Source organism: Ursus arctos, unplaced genomic scaffold (assembly GCF_023065955.2).
Source record: "Ursus arctos isolate Adak ecotype North America unplaced genomic scaffold, UrsArc2.0 scaffold_7, whole genome shotgun sequence".
Lineage (NCBI taxonomy): Eukaryota > Metazoa > Chordata > Mammalia > Carnivora > Ursidae > Ursus > Ursus arctos.
Window position 1 is genome coordinate 52705332 of NW_026623089.1, and position 15317 is coordinate 52720648.

A 15317-nucleotide genomic window follows, 5' to 3' on the forward strand; every position below is an offset into this window, starting at 1 on the left:
CTGAGAGGCAGCTTGCTGTCTCCAGAGCACCAGGGGAAAACAGTGAGTGTCAGGACTTGATGAGAGGAGGACCTAGGTGAGGCCCAGCCATGCAGGGCGTTCGTCAGGTGCCGGCACCTTTCCTTGGCTGCCAAGAGCGCTGCCCGCCCTTCTCCACTCTGCTCTCTGTCTTGGGGCACGGGCCTGTATGAACTGCAGCCAAAGAAAGGCTCTCTTCTTCTGGGATGATGGCAGAATGTAGAATGTCTCTTCCCAAATTCCCCATTATGGACTGAAAGCTGTTCTCCCCCAAATACAAAGCTTGAAGTCCTAACCCCCAAAGTGACTATATTTGGAGACAGGGCCTTTAAGATGTAATTAAGGTTAAAGGAAGTCATAAGTGTAGGCTCTAATCCGACAGGCTGGTGTCTATAGAAGAAGAGGAAGAGACACCTCTCTCTCTCTCCTCACAGAGGAAAAGCCATGTGAGGACACAGTGAGGAGGCAGCTGTCTATAAGGAAGAAAGCAACCCTGACAGCACCTTGATCTTAGGCCTCAAGCCTCCCAAATTGTGAGGAAATAAATTTCTGTTGTTTGAGTTACCCAATCTGTGGTGCTTTATTATGACGGCTCGAACAGACTAATACACCGACCCCCCCTTTAAAAAAATAAAAATAAAAAACTAGGTAAAAAAAAAAAATCAGAAGACCCACAAACAACACCCACCAAAAAAAAACAAAACAAAACAAAAAAAAAACCTAAGTGATAAGTTAAACCCACAAGCCCAAAATACAGGTGGGCTGGGAACAAGCCAGAGGCAGTTAGGAGCCCTGTGGATATCGGTGTCTGTGTGGGGGAAGCAGAAGGAGGAAAACTGGGCTTCTCATCATCCTGGGAAATGGTAAACCCCCATATCACCAAGTTGTGCTCAAAAGTACAGCTGACCTGCTCAGTAGTAGCTGAAACTGGAAAACAATCCCACAGAATCCCGTTTGCGTGGGAGTGCCAGGGGACCACTGCACAATGGGGTGTAATGGCTCTGGAGCCATCTGGGCCCTGTAAACTCGCTCTTGCTTCCCCTATAAACTCTCGGCACTAATAGACTAAAGACTCCCTCTTTCATAACAAAGTCCCTGACTGGGACTTTGAGAGTAGAATCCAAACTGATCAGGACAGGCCCACTAGGGGACAAAGAAAGAGAAGCTCCAGGGGAGAGTGGGATTGGAAGGTGGAGGGTTGGGGAACCTCAGAAAGTACAAAGCTATGTGGGAGAGAGAGGGAGTGTGTGTGTGTGTGTGTGTGTGTGTGTGTGTGTGTGTAATCATTGAGGCAGATTTTATTTTCCAAAGATGGCTGCAAAAATTATCTCCTCACCCCACATGCTCTTCTTACAATGAGACCTTGACACTCGTCTCATTAAATGGTGGGATCCATGGAAGTCTGTGACTGGCTTGACCAACAGAGTCCAGTGGACATCAAGACCATGTGACTTCCAAGACTGTTCAAATGTCATGCACGGCTACCTTTTTTCTTAAGATGGCCACTCTCGGAAAAAAAAAACACAAAAACCGCCATGTCGTGAGGAAGTCCAACAAGACACATGTGGTAGGTACTCTACCAGACCACCAGCGTCCCCCACCAGACACAGGAGTGAGGAGCCTTCGGATGGCCCCAGCCCCTAGCCGTCAGGTCACCTTCACACCATCTTCCACCGGAGCCACCAAGCATCAAGATGCAAGACATGCCATCCTCACTGTACTTTTTCTGACCGTCTGACCCCCAGAATCTGGGAACACAGTAAAATGGTTTTTCTTTGATACGGTACTTTTGGGATAATTTGTTATGCAGCAGTAACGATAAGAACAATCACGTTGTAGATTCAACAGGAAAAGCAGCTCAAAAGTGATGAAGGTAGATGGGGCACCTGGGTGGCTGAGTTGTTAAGTGTCTGCCTTCGGCTCCGGGTGTGATCCCGGGGTCCTAGGATCGAGCCCCGCATCAGGTTCCTCTGCTGGGAGCCTGCTTCTTCCTCTCCCACTCCCCCTGCTTGTGTTCCCTCTCTCGCTGGCTGTCTCTCTCTCTGTCAAATAAATAAATAAAATCTTAAAAAGGGGGGGGCAAGGTAGAAAACTGTCCTTACTCACCCTTATCTCCTAAAAGTGCTGGGAAAATCCATCTAATTTAAGAACAAGGAGAAGAAGAAGCAAAATAATATTCCTACAAATAATAAAAGCACGCAAGAAAAACACGTCCACAAAAGAGATGGAAATGGTAACTTAATATTTCAAAACCAAATTAGAGAAATTTTAAAAAAATGACAGAAGTTATGAAATGACATAAATCGAAATTAGAGAAACTCAGTGAGGAGGAAAAAAGAAAAAAGTGGCAAAAAGTGATGATAAAAGTCAGAAAATAACTAAATATAAAATAAGAAACCATTTCAGAAACAAAGATGAAAAGAGAAAAAAACAGAAGAGAGAAGAACCACAATAGATAATATTCTAAGAGTAAAATGAGATAGAAAGGAAGGCATTTTGTTTTATTTTTCAAAGATTTTATTTGTAAGTAATCTCCGTCCAACATGGGGCTTGAACTCACAACCCCGAGATCAAGAGTCACGTGCCCTACTGACTGGGCCAGCCAGGAGACCCAAGAGGAAGGCCTTTTAACATATAAAAATAAAACCAAGGGATAAAAGAGATAAAAGAGGGTTAAGTGATAGATCCAACAGAGAGAAAAGGAAGATTCACCATCCAGGTAGCAGAAATCCACAAAGAACCTTAAAGAAAACCAAAACAATGCAATAGAGCAAATACCCAAAGCTGGAATTCAAAACACTGTTCCTCGCAGAGAGTGTGGCCTGAAATTTCATACTGAGGAGGAGAGCGGTGCCTCTGGGCTAAACAACCCTGAGACTCAAGTCTGGGAAGACTGCTGGGCTTTACAGAAAGAAAAAGGAGCGCCTGGCTGGCTCAGTCTGGGGAGTAGGCGACTCTTAACCTGGGGTTTGTGGGTTCGAGCCCCACGTGGAGTATAGAGATTACTTAAAAATAGAATCTTAAAAAAAGGAAAAGAAAAAGAAAGAAAGAAAAAAAAATAGAAGAAATCCAAGCACACAGACCGCGTCACTAAAGGAGGAAGGAAAAACAAATTGTCATCGTGACTTTCCACAGCAATGCTTTATGGCAGAAGACAATGCAATGTTTAACATAAGACAATATGGTATTTCAGGACATGCGAACCACAGATTTAACACTGAGTCCAACCAACCATCAAGTCTACGAGTCAAACTGTTTCAACACGGAAGAGCCCGAGGAACACTGTTCCCTTGAACCCTTTCTGGATAATCCACTAGAGAACAGATGTCGGAAAATCAAAAAGATTGGTGCATCATTGGCATTAAGTCTTGAGAAATATCCCAGCTGTGGGAACCAGACTAATCCTTGGACAAATCCTCCATGATGACCTTGCCGTGACCTGAATCCTTCCGGAGCACAGCTCCCCTCCCACATTCTTTCCTTTTGTTTGATCACACCTTTATGCACACAGAGGTGGGGGGTGGCTGTCTCCGTCCTTGATCTGCCTGGAGATAAGACTGTGACACATGCTTATTCTTGAACATTCTTCTTTTGGGTAGTCTTAAGGGAGCTGGGGTTGTGGGAGAGCTGCTCCTCCTTGTCAAGCTGGGATTGTTGGCCTTTCTCTTCGGTCTTACAGCCCCTTTGGCCTTTGGAGGTCGTTTTGCACATACCTCCTTTTCCAGAACACCAGCTAATAATCAAAGAAGGAATCATAGCCTCGAAAATCACCATTTTGTATCGCCAATGAGTTACAGGATCCGGGCATTGATCATCTACGGCTGCTAAGATTGAGGACAGGCTCCCTATTTCTGCTGACCCTTGATGTCGGCCTGAGGGAGAGGGACCAGACAGGCAGAGACTCTCCCAGGAAGACAACGCAGGTGAAGAGCCAAAGGGAAGAGAGAGCTGCTTGGAGCAGAGGTGGGGTGTGGGGGTGGCCTGGGAGGAGCCTGGAGGGTTGGTTTTTGGAGAGCCAGTTTTGAGGAGCGGTGGTGAGAAATGGCAGGATTGCAAACAGAAGAGCGGCACAACCACATTCTTGCTTGTGGGAGGTCATTGCGGATCTGGAGCAGAGGAGGGCTGAGCAGGGAAGGCTGGATTAGCACCCAGTTTGGGTCCAGGCAAGAAGCTGACGGTGGCTTGGACAAGATAGTGGCAGTGGGGATGGAGCGCGGTGGGTCTTGTCAAGATTACTTTAGGAGGCGGAGTGAGTGGGGCCTCGTGACTGACCAGACATGGGGAAGGGGGCAAGGCGGGAGCCCGGCAGTGGGGAGACAGAAGGCCCACTGGTAGCAGACCCTGGTCTGAGCCCTTCACATTAATGAGCTAATTTCAGCTTCTCACAAACTCTTAGAGGAAGATAATGGTTGTCTGGCCCGGATTCTCATCTAGCAAAGCCTAAGAAGCCGAGGGCTGAAGCCTACTGCTTTGTCGGCAGGAGGGGCCCCAGCCAGCAGGAGGGAGAGACAGACCGCCCAGCAGGGAAGGAGGCAGAGTTGATGATAAAGGTGTGTGATCCAACTGGCTGCCTCTAGAGATGAGGGAGTGCCCTGTCCCCGGGAATATCCTTCACGAATGCACATAAAATGCATCTCAGGACAGTTGGACCAGGGTGAAAAGGGGGCAGAATTTATCCACAAGCTCCTGGCTCCCATGGGCAATGTCTACTCCAATGGGCTTCCCCCACAACACAAACATTTCTTGGTTATGCGGGAGTAGACACCAAGCAGAGCCCTGTGGCATCCCATGCTTTGATGGCCCCGGAGAAGCCCCGGGACAGGAGGCCAGAGCATGGAGCACGGACAGGAGACCAGGCGCCGTCAGGGCTGTTCATAGTCCGTGCCGAGCTAGTTGCCACCCCACTGGTTAGAATGAGTAGTAGCAGAGGCCAAGGGCATCCGAAGTCACACCTCTGGAGAAAACTGATCCTCGCAGAAGTCACCCAACCCATCAAAAGCGGAGCCAAGATTCGAACCCAGGCAGTCCGGCTCTCAGGATTGCATTCTTAGCCATCGTGCCATTATGCTAAGCTGCAGCTCCCCCCCTTAGTAAGCCTAGAGATTCCAAAGCCTTTCAGGATGTACAGGAACTAGAGCCATCGAGCTACACTTCATTACTGGGGAGGAGTCAAGCGTAGGGAAAAAGGAGAAGAAATAAAAATCATACTGGAAGAGAGCTTTGCAATTTATAATCATTCATTCATTCATTCAACAAATATTTGCCAGGCACCTGTTACGTGTCCAGCCCTATGCCTGGTGCTGGGGAGACCGGTAGGAGGGACACACCGTCCCTGAGCTGGAACACTTGCGTGCTGGTGGCCAGACTGACGTGCATGCCGTGCTCCCGAGCGAGGCAGTCAGCATGTGAGGCAGGACACGTCTCTGCAAGATGTGGCAGTAGCAGGCTCGGCAGCACGGGTACTTAGCCCAGTGCCCCGCACAGAGGGTGACAGAGCGTATGCCGTCGCCACGGTCGTTACGTGAAAGATACAGTGGAGGGGACATTCCTTTATCCTCCGGCCCCACACTCTGCGTCAGCAGCCCTGCAGTCCTCTGATTCCCAGCCTTGGACACAGGCTTCCAGCCACCCACACCTCGCTGGCAGATGAACCAATGCCTGTCATTCTCTCCTTTCTTCGGATCTTTTTTTTTTTTAAGATTTATTTATTAATTTGAAAGAGAGAGAGGGAGAGAAAGAGGGGGGCGCATGTGTGCACATTCCTGGGGGTGGGGAGGAGCAGAGGGAGAGAATCTCAAGCAGACTACTTGCTGAGTAGGGAGCCCGATGCAGGGCTTGATCTCACAGCCCTGAGATCATGACCAGAGACGAAATCAAGAGTCAGACACTTTACTGACTGAGCCACTCAGGTGCCCCTGAATCTTTTTTTCTTTCTTTCTTTCGTTCATTCTTTTTTTAAAGTAACCTCTACACCCAACGTGAGGCTTGAACTCACAACCCTGAGATCAAGTCTCACGCTCTACCCACGGAGCCAGGCAGGTGCCCCATGGGATCTGGATCAGAAACTGGGTCAACAGGTCAGCCCTGAAGCCCTGGAGGGCTCAGCCCCCTTGGCATCTCTCTCTAGGGTCGGCTTGGGAAGCGGGGTTTGTGGGCTGATGGGATGCTGTCCAGAGATTTCTTCAGAAGGAAGCCAAGGGGCCCAGTTTCTATGGTAACAAGAATGCCTTCCAGGGGCTGCTGAGGAGCCCAGAGGCCCATCTGACTCTTACTAGAGGCTGGCAGCAGGGTCCAAGCTGGCCAGGAGTCTGCCTCTTCGGCTGTGGAGGGGGAGTTTCTACCAGGGTAGTCAGATTGGTAACCCCCACTCTGCTGAAGCACTTCGAATGGGCTCTCCTGCCGTGCTCAGAAAGACCCCAAGTCACTTCGCTTGGAACTTTCCAGGCAGAAGTCGGGAGGAAGAAGCACGGGCGGTTGGCAATGTCCTTCGCAGCTTCTCTAGCCAGGAAACCCACCAGGAAAGCCTGGGATTGGGGATCCTGAGCGCCTCCGGCTGTCCCCATCTGTCATGGAAACTCTCTGAGCCTTACTTTTTTTGGCAGGATAGTAGGATGGAAAAAGTACCCACTTTGGAACCAGGCAGACCTGTGTCTGAATCTAGGCTTTAGCCCTGAATTTATTCAACAAAATGTGTTGAGCGCCCACAGAGGGCTGTCCCTGTTCTGGGTGCTGGGGTGCAGCTATGGGCAAAGCCGGCCAGCCAGCTCCCTGACCTTGAAGGCCTTAGTTCAGTGAGAGCCACAGGCCACAATCAAATCGTATAATGGAATGAAGAGGAATGTGGTGTGCCGTGCTAGCAAGTAGAGGGTAGGGCTGTGAGGAAATACAACCCAGGGCAAGGGAGAGAGAAGCATTCGTGGTTGGAGGCACGGGGTGGGGGATGGAGGGAGACTGCTTTAGATAACACTCCTGAGGGCTCCTGGCCCAAATCCGAGCCTCCCTTTCCTCATCTGTGACGCCCAGTGGGGCATGCCCACCTCCCAAGGATGTTGTAAGGATCAAATAACACCACGAAACCTTCACCAAGCAGAGTAGATGATGCCAGAAAAAAGGACCAATTTCTCAGCCACCAGTAAGCACAGGACAATGTAGCAAAAAAGTTCAACCAGTTTCTGATTTTATTTTATTATGAAGCCTTCTTTTTTTCTTTTGTTACGGTTTCTGTGTATATTGAGGCTCTAATACTCATTAAATAAACGAAAATCTGCCAACAGCAAACCGGCTTGATCTGAGTGGGGTACTCTGTAAGTACCCAGCAATGTACTAGATCCCTTCGTCCGGAGTTGGGGCTCGTCTTGTGGATGTTAGGGGAGTGCCATGGTGGGAGCTGAGTTTTAGTGAAAGAGCATGGCAGGCACGCAAAGGGTCTCGCGTCTTCCTTGAGGCAGGAAGGCATGCAACTTGTCATTGCCGCCAAGCCAGGCTGGCCAGGCAAGTCGGTATCCCCACACGTGGACACGCACCAGGTGGGGAACCTTTACCGAAGGTTACCCCGAGCGCGAGCAGCCTCCCCTGCTGCTCCCCTAGCCTCGCCGTTGTAAAGCCAGCCCCACGCTCAGCACCAGCCCGTCTCCTTTGAGAAGAGACAGCACAAGCCTATTTCCAAGATAACCGAGTCCAGCTCAGTGGTAGAGAGGAGGCAGGTGCAGAAAATCCAGAGTCCGGGGCGCCTGGGTGGCACAGCGGTTAAGCGTCTGCCTTCGTCTCAGGGCGTGATCCCGGCGTTATGGGATCGAGCCCCACATCGGGCACCTCCGCTGTGAGCCTGCTTCTTCCTCTCCCACTCCCCTTGCTTGTGTTCCCTCTCGTTGGCTGTCTCTATCTTTGTCAAATAAATAAATAAAATCTTAAAAAAAAAAAATCCAGAGTCCTGAACACCCTCTCCTACCCCAGTTTTTATTCCATAGCACTGAGTCCTGACTTTAAGTTGCAAAAGAGACTTCTGGCTACAGGGCACCCCCGAGTGCACACTGAAGGGGCCATCTCGAAGTCTGAGCGTCTGCTGGGGACTTGCGGCACAGAAGTGGTCGGGCTCCCAAATGACAGGGCTGCCAGGCTAAGTGGTGACTGGGATGGCTAAAAATAAGCCGTGGTCAAGGTTGGGAGCTGAGGGATGGCATCTCCCCTTGGAGATCGGGGGCAGCTACAGACATGGACTTGGCAGGATGCTGGTGGCAGGGCCACACTCCCTTCTGCATGGAGCTCTGCTGTCAAACCGGCGGCTGCGAACAGGGCTGTCCAGTCTCTTCAAGAGTGTCAGCCCCACCCAGGGTGGCCTCCGCACCCCTGCCCTGCCTCACCTGCTGGTCCCTCAGCCCGGCCAGCTGAGAGCCACTTGTCCAGAGACAATCTAGGCAAGAACGAAGATTTAAAATTCTAATGCTAGTTATTTCACTTTTGTTGCAACTTGGGGCCTGATTTCAAAAACAAAACCAAACAAAAATTGGGGTAGTATTTTGAAGTCTATTTATAGACCTTAGAGTGTGTTCTGTTTTATTTTTCTTAAGAACCCTGGGCTTTAAAATGTTCTAGAAAGGCGGAACAGTGCACGTAGTCTGCTACCATTTGTGTGAAAAAGGGGCTGGGGAGGAATATACATTTGGGTCACCCCTGGGCAGAATTCTTAGAAAATGATAATGTTAGTTGCCTCCAGGAAGGGGAACTGGGTGTGGCTGGGGCATGGGTGTATGGAAAATTTCTATGTTTTTCTTTCGCTTACTGTAGAGAGAGGCTCAAAAGAGAGGGGGTGAGGAAGAAGAGGGTATGGGGGGGGGGCTTAGATCCAACAATTTCAGTGCTAGGAATTTGTCCCAAGAGATTACTGGTCAAGAACACAAAGATGTCTGCTAAAGGATTTTTTTTTTTAAGATTTTATTTATTTATTTATTTATTTATTTATTTATTTGGGGTGTGCAGAGGAAGAGGGAGAAGCAGACTCCCCACTGAGCAGGGAGCCCAACTTGCAGCTTGATCCCGGGACCCAGGGATCATGACCTGAGCCAAAGGCAGACACTTAACCGACTGAGCCCCCCAGGCGCCCCTGCGAAAGGATTTTATACAGTATTGTTTGAGTCCTGAACTGGGATTAGGAAAATACATGATACGTGTCGGGAAAACTATGCAGTTCTTAAAAAGGACAAAGTGGATTTATAAACATTGATATGGGAAGACATTCCCATCCTTGTTGAGGCAGAAAGGCATGAAATACAAACAGTGTGGGTTGTATGACCCCATTCATGTGACATTTCTGGGAAGCACTCCCAGCATATGGGATTTTGAGAGCGCAGCCTGAACAAACCAAGACAGAAGGCCAGCCCATCCTATCTGCGCCGCATGATAGCTCCCCAGACGTGAGGAACCATTCTCACCTCTACACCCTCGCCTGTGCACGTTGCTCCTTGGGCTGGGAACACCCTCCCGCCTCTGCCCCGGGACAGGCTCAGCTTCCAGGCTCTGCCTGGAGACACAGGTGAGCCAAACTGAACTCCGTTATAGGAAGAAGAGCTCTCTGCGGTCTGACTGGGCTCTGGAAGGCTTCGGGGTGGGGAGCAGGTGGGGAGGGAGGTGAGGGATCCCGTTCAAAGGGAGGAAGCGGGGCCTCTCTGGTGGGAGAATCAGCACAGAAGCAGGAAGGAACCCGGTGTGTTCTGGGTGTGGTGAGGAGACCAGAGCTCGCAAAGGGCTCTTCCCAGGAAGAGGGCCTCGGAGCCCGTGAGGCTGGCCGGGGCCAACAGAGGCTCTGGGCCTCCCACCGATTTCGTTCGCTAGTGCTGCCATCACAACGGATGGCCAGCTGAGTGGCTTCGACCAAGGCGAAGTCACTGCGGCACAGAAGTCCCACCTGGGGCTCCCTGGCTAAAATCGAGGTGGCCACAGGCCTCCTCGTCTGGAGGCCCCCGGGGAGAAACCACACTCGGCTCCCACATTCCTCGGCTCCCGGCCTCTGTGTCCATCTTCCAAGCCAGCAGCTTCACATCTCTGACCCCACCCCACTTCCATGGTCACCTCTTGCTCTGACCAAAGCCAGGAAAGGTTCTCCGCTGTTTGTGACTCACATGGTGCAATGGGCCCAACCAGACCATCCAGGACTGTCCCCCCACCTCAAGGCCTCTAACCTTCATCACCTCTGCAAAGCCCTTCTGCCTGTGAGGTACTGTCCATAGGGCTGGGGGACCGCGGCTTGGACATCCCAGAGGGGCCATCGTGCAACCAGCCACACGGCCTCGCTCAGCCTCCTCTATCCCACCAGGGAGGCCTCAGGTTTTAGGAAGGAGAGAGAGGGGGGCAGATAGTTCAAAGACCGATGGAGCCCAGTGCTGGGGGCCCCTGTGTATGTGCGTCAGGGGGGCTGTAAATTGGTACAGCCTCTTAGGGGAGTAATCGGACAGCAGGTACTAAAATATTATATCCATGTACCCCCTCCGTGGAATTAACCATCCTACTTCTAGGCATGAATCACACAGAAATACAGCAAGCCTGGAAACATCCGTGAGAGGTCGATGCAAGTCCGTAGTTACAGATTTAGGTGTAAACATCTGCGGCGACACTGTCATATTGAAAATAACGTGTATACGTGTAATGGGATTCTATACCCTGATTTAAAAGGATAAAGTAGACCTATAAATACAGACCTGAAAAAACGTCCACGCTATATTACTGAGTGAAAAATAAAGATCACTATTAATAGCATAACCCCATCTTTGGAAAGAAATGGAAAAATGTCTTCTGCTGAGTATTTTCTAGAAACTCACGTGAAAATCTGGGTCTAGGGATGCCTGGGTGGCTCAGTCAGTTAAGCATCTGCCTTTGGCTCAGGTCATGATCCCGGGGTCCTGGGATCAAGTCCTGTATCGGGCTCCTTGCTCAGCAGGGAGTCTGCTTCTCCCTCTCCCTCTGCTTCTCCCCCTGCCTGTGCTCTTTCTCTGACAAATAAATAAATAAAATTTTTAACCCCCCCAAAAAAACCCTAAAACTAAAACTAAATAAATAAATAAAGCTGGGTCTAGATAAACTGGGCAGGATTTGAGGAGACTATGCCCCAACCTGGTAACTGGTTAGAATGGGGTAGGGGCAGGGGACAGGAGGGTGGGCAAAATGGAAATTTTCACTTCTTACTGTATAATTTGGGGTGGAATTTGGGGTGACTTTTGAACTATTTTTTTCCTGGTTTTGAGCATTAAGGAAAAAAACCGGGGACACTTAGCTCAGGCCCCCATGAGCAGTTCTGAGAGGGTGTGTGTCCAGGAGGGGCAGGGGATGGGCCCAGAAGGCACCCCTGTGGGAGCCCAGATCTCCGTCACTCTGCAGGACTGACAAAGGACTCTGGGTCCTGCCTACTCTGGAGAGCAGGCAGTGGGAGCCAGTTCCATGTGGGACCCTGGCTGCTCCAACGCCCCCACGGAGGGTGGGCCAGGTGGTCCTCGGAGTCAAGAGTCCTGGATGGGAACAGGGGCTCCATGCCCCACTCTATCCTCTGACTCCTGACAGTCACTGGACCCTTTCTGCCTCAGTTTCCCTATCTTAAATGGGAATGAGTATACACAAAAAGAACCCCACTGCATAAAAATATATATCAATTTTAAAAGTGAGATGCACATAAAGAAAAAAAACTAGGATATCTTCCAGAATATTCTTAGTGGTTCTCTCGGGAGCAGGACTAGGGGTGATATTTCTTTCCTCCTTTCCTTGTTTCCAACGACGAACATTGAATCCATGGTATCATTTTTCAACTGCCTAACTCCTAAGGTTAATGCTTTGGAAACATGTGTCCGGGGCTCTGCAAATGGGGGGTGGGGAGGGAGACGGGAGAGTGAGCAGGCCAAACCGAAACAGCCACACATTTCCCTCGCCAGGGATGGAGAGCGTCTAGGCAATCTCTCTCCCCAGGCAGGCATGGCAGGAACACCGGCCCACGCGCCCCACGCTTCAGCAGCTGCCGCAGATCATGGCCTTGAGAGAGGACTGGCAGCCAAAGAGTATGGGACTGGGTCCTCAGGAGTTTGTTTCTGAGCTTCCCCAGGTCCCTCGTGCGGTGGCCGCATGACCATCTATCCAAGCCTGTGTCCACATTCACGGGCAGACTGGCAACCCGGACCAGAGCCCGAGTCCTCCTGGCGTACCTGCCCGCGGTGGGAACGGCGGGCCCGGAGAAGTGTTTGCGGAAGGAACGCACGATCCCTCTCCGTCATCTGTTCCTGAGGGCTGATGCAGCTTGCCAAGGTTGTTTGAGATCCTTCAGCCTGTGAAGGACCGAACCCAGGCCTGAGCCGGCGTGTGTGCTGGACCCTGTACCCCATATCGGATTCAGTGCTGACACTCGAGGGGTGAGCACTGTTATCGTCTGTTTTACAGGTGGGGAAACCAGGGCTCGGGAAGACGAGGTTGTTTGTCCAAAGTCACACAGCAAGGGAGAGGCCAAGTCAGACACTACCCCAGGTCCTCTGGCTTGGTGTCTATTGGACCATCCCAGAAAAGGTCGGTGATTTGCCCAAGGTCACATAGCTGGGGGTCAGACCTAATCCAGAACCAAGCCATCTGCTTCCTTACCAGAAAGTGGGCCCAGGCCTAGCAAGGTGAATATAAGTCCAAAATCCCCACAAAATCAACTCAGAACTACAGGACCGGGTATCGTGGCTTGACTGAGAACGTAAGAAAAGGTTAAAGGGCTCGAACTGGCATCAACTCTGTTTGGTCAGTAGTGTGAGGTGGCTTCTGGATGGGTTCCGTGGCTGCATTCACAGGAGCATGGTACGCAGAGCAAAGGAGGTGGCAGAAGCTCTCTGGCCCTCATCTCCCGTAACACCAGGTGGGCTGGGCACAGTTCCGGACACCGGCTCTTAAGAGAGGCACTGAGAGGAACATGTCGGGGGGCGGGGTGGCGAGCAAAGGGATGTAATAGATCAGATAAAGAGCAATAAGTGGGACCAGGACGTGTTCAAGGGGATGTCAGGGATCCACAGGGAACTCAGGCTCCGACTTACACCGGGATCTTTGGGGGAAAGAGTGCAGGCTGCGCAGACGACAGAGCAGCACCAATTTGCAGAAGGTGCAGGTTTCAGCTCAAAACAAGAAGTTCCTATCACATCAGAAGAGCCCCGTGAGGGGCGCCTGGGTGGCACAGCGGTTAAGCGTCTGCCTTCGGCTCAGGGCGTGATCCCGGCGTTATGGGATCAAGCCCCACATCAGGCTCCTCTGCTATGAGCCTGCTTCTTCCTCTCCCACTCCCCCTGCTTGTGTTCCCTCTCTCGCTGGCTGTCTCTATCTCTGTCAAATAAATAAATAAAATCTTTAAAAAAAAAAAAAAAAAAAGAAGAGCCCCGTGATGGCGGTGTGCGCTCTGTGCAAGGGGTGGAGCTCCTGTCACCGCCACAGATGAAGCACGGGACAGATGTCCGGGCCGAGTGGGGGAGTCTGTGTCTCACTGTCAGCTGACCCAGAGGCTCAGAACTCCTGACTCAGGCGAAGTCCTGGCAACACTCCAGGGGGCAGTCAATACAGCGTCCTCCTCTGCCACGACCCTGCATCATCAGCTCTGACCTCGCTGTCATCTCTTTTGGCCAGGCAGTCAGAGTGGTCACATCGAGCCTGTCCCCGCTCAAGAGCTTGTCCCCGCTCAACCTTCAAGGGCTTCCTCATCCCTGAGCAAACGCAACTCTTCCCTGCCTTCCCAGGCAAGCAGAACCTGGCTGCTGCCCCGCCCCCCTTCCTGGCTCACTCAGCTCCACACCCTGGATTCTTTTCTCGGGCTGAAATTCACAAAACACAGGCTCAGTCATTTCCAAGTGCACACGTCAGTGGCATTTAGCGCATTCACAAATTGTGCACCCATCACCCCTATGCAGTTCCAAAACACTTCCATCACCACGGAGGGAAGCCCCACACCCATGAAGCAGTCCCTCCCTCTGCCCCACCTCATCCCTGCGATCTGCCGATCTGCCGTCTTCATGGATTTGCCTAGCCTGGATGTTTCAGAAAAATGGAATCTTATACTTGTGACATTTTGTGACGGACCTCTTGCGCTTAGCGTAATTTTTTTGAGGTTCATCCATGTTGTAGCATATATGACAGCTTCGCTCCTCTTCATGGCTAATATTCCAATGAAACCAGCCTCCTTCAGCTCCTGGAGGACGCCATGCTTTTCCTCATCTCCAGGCTTTGCAGAGACTGCTTGCTTTGCCTGAAACTCTCTTTTTCCCACAATCACCTGATGAGCTTCTATTCTTTCTTTCTTTCTTTCTTTCTTTCTTTCTTTCTTTCTTTCTTTCTTTTTCTTTCTTTCTAGATTTTATTTTTAAGTAATCTCTGCACCCAACATAGGGCTCGAACTCACCACCCTAAGATCAAGAGTCACATGTTCCACTGACTGACCCAGCCAGGAGCCCCTTTATGTTTCTTTCTTGACTCCCAGGATTAAACAAGGTCCCTCTCCCAGGTGTCCTGAGAGCACCTGTCCTCTTTCACAGGCAACTGCTGGCTCTTCTTCTTTTTTAATTTGGTCGATTTTGCTGCCGGTGTATCTCCCCCACCAGCTTGGAAACCCCATGTGGGCAGGGCCTAGGCCTTTCTTGCTCGTCACTGTGAACTCTGTGACTAGTATAATACCTGGCATTTTCCAGGTGCTCTGAGATTTTTTTCTTCATTAAATGAATGAGCAAATGCTTTTGTTAAGCACCTACTAGCCACTAAAAATTTTATATACATCGGATTTTCCTAGAGCCAAGGCAGTAGTGGCCAGAGTTGTCATCCAATAACTTTCTAGGTTTTTGCTGCCCAATTCTGCATCCTTTTCAGCCCCTCTGGGTTTAGGGGTCTGGAGTGTGCCCCTCCCTAGGGGCTTATGTGGAAGCTTATGTGGATAAGATAGTTTAGCCTGCTGATGGGGCACTTCAGGCATCATTACTGTGAGCAGCTCTATAAGGTCACTCTTGCCCCCGCCTGACTCTTCCCGGTCCCCTGTCCCAGTGCCTGTGCACCAGGCTGAGCGTGAGGTTTCAGATTAAGGGCCCCGTTTCTCAAGGGTTAGCCCGGCAACTGTTGTGTTCTTGTGTCCTCTTGTGGTCAGTCCCGGGATAGCAAGTGCCGGTTTCCTTGCCATCCGGATGCTATGCTACAACTGGCCGCCAGAGGGCAGGCTTCTCAACACTAACCCACATACTACTTCCCACATACAGCCCCAGCTTTTAAAAAGTAGATTATTTTTCAACAGCTTTATTGAGCTATAATTCCTATGCTGTAAACAC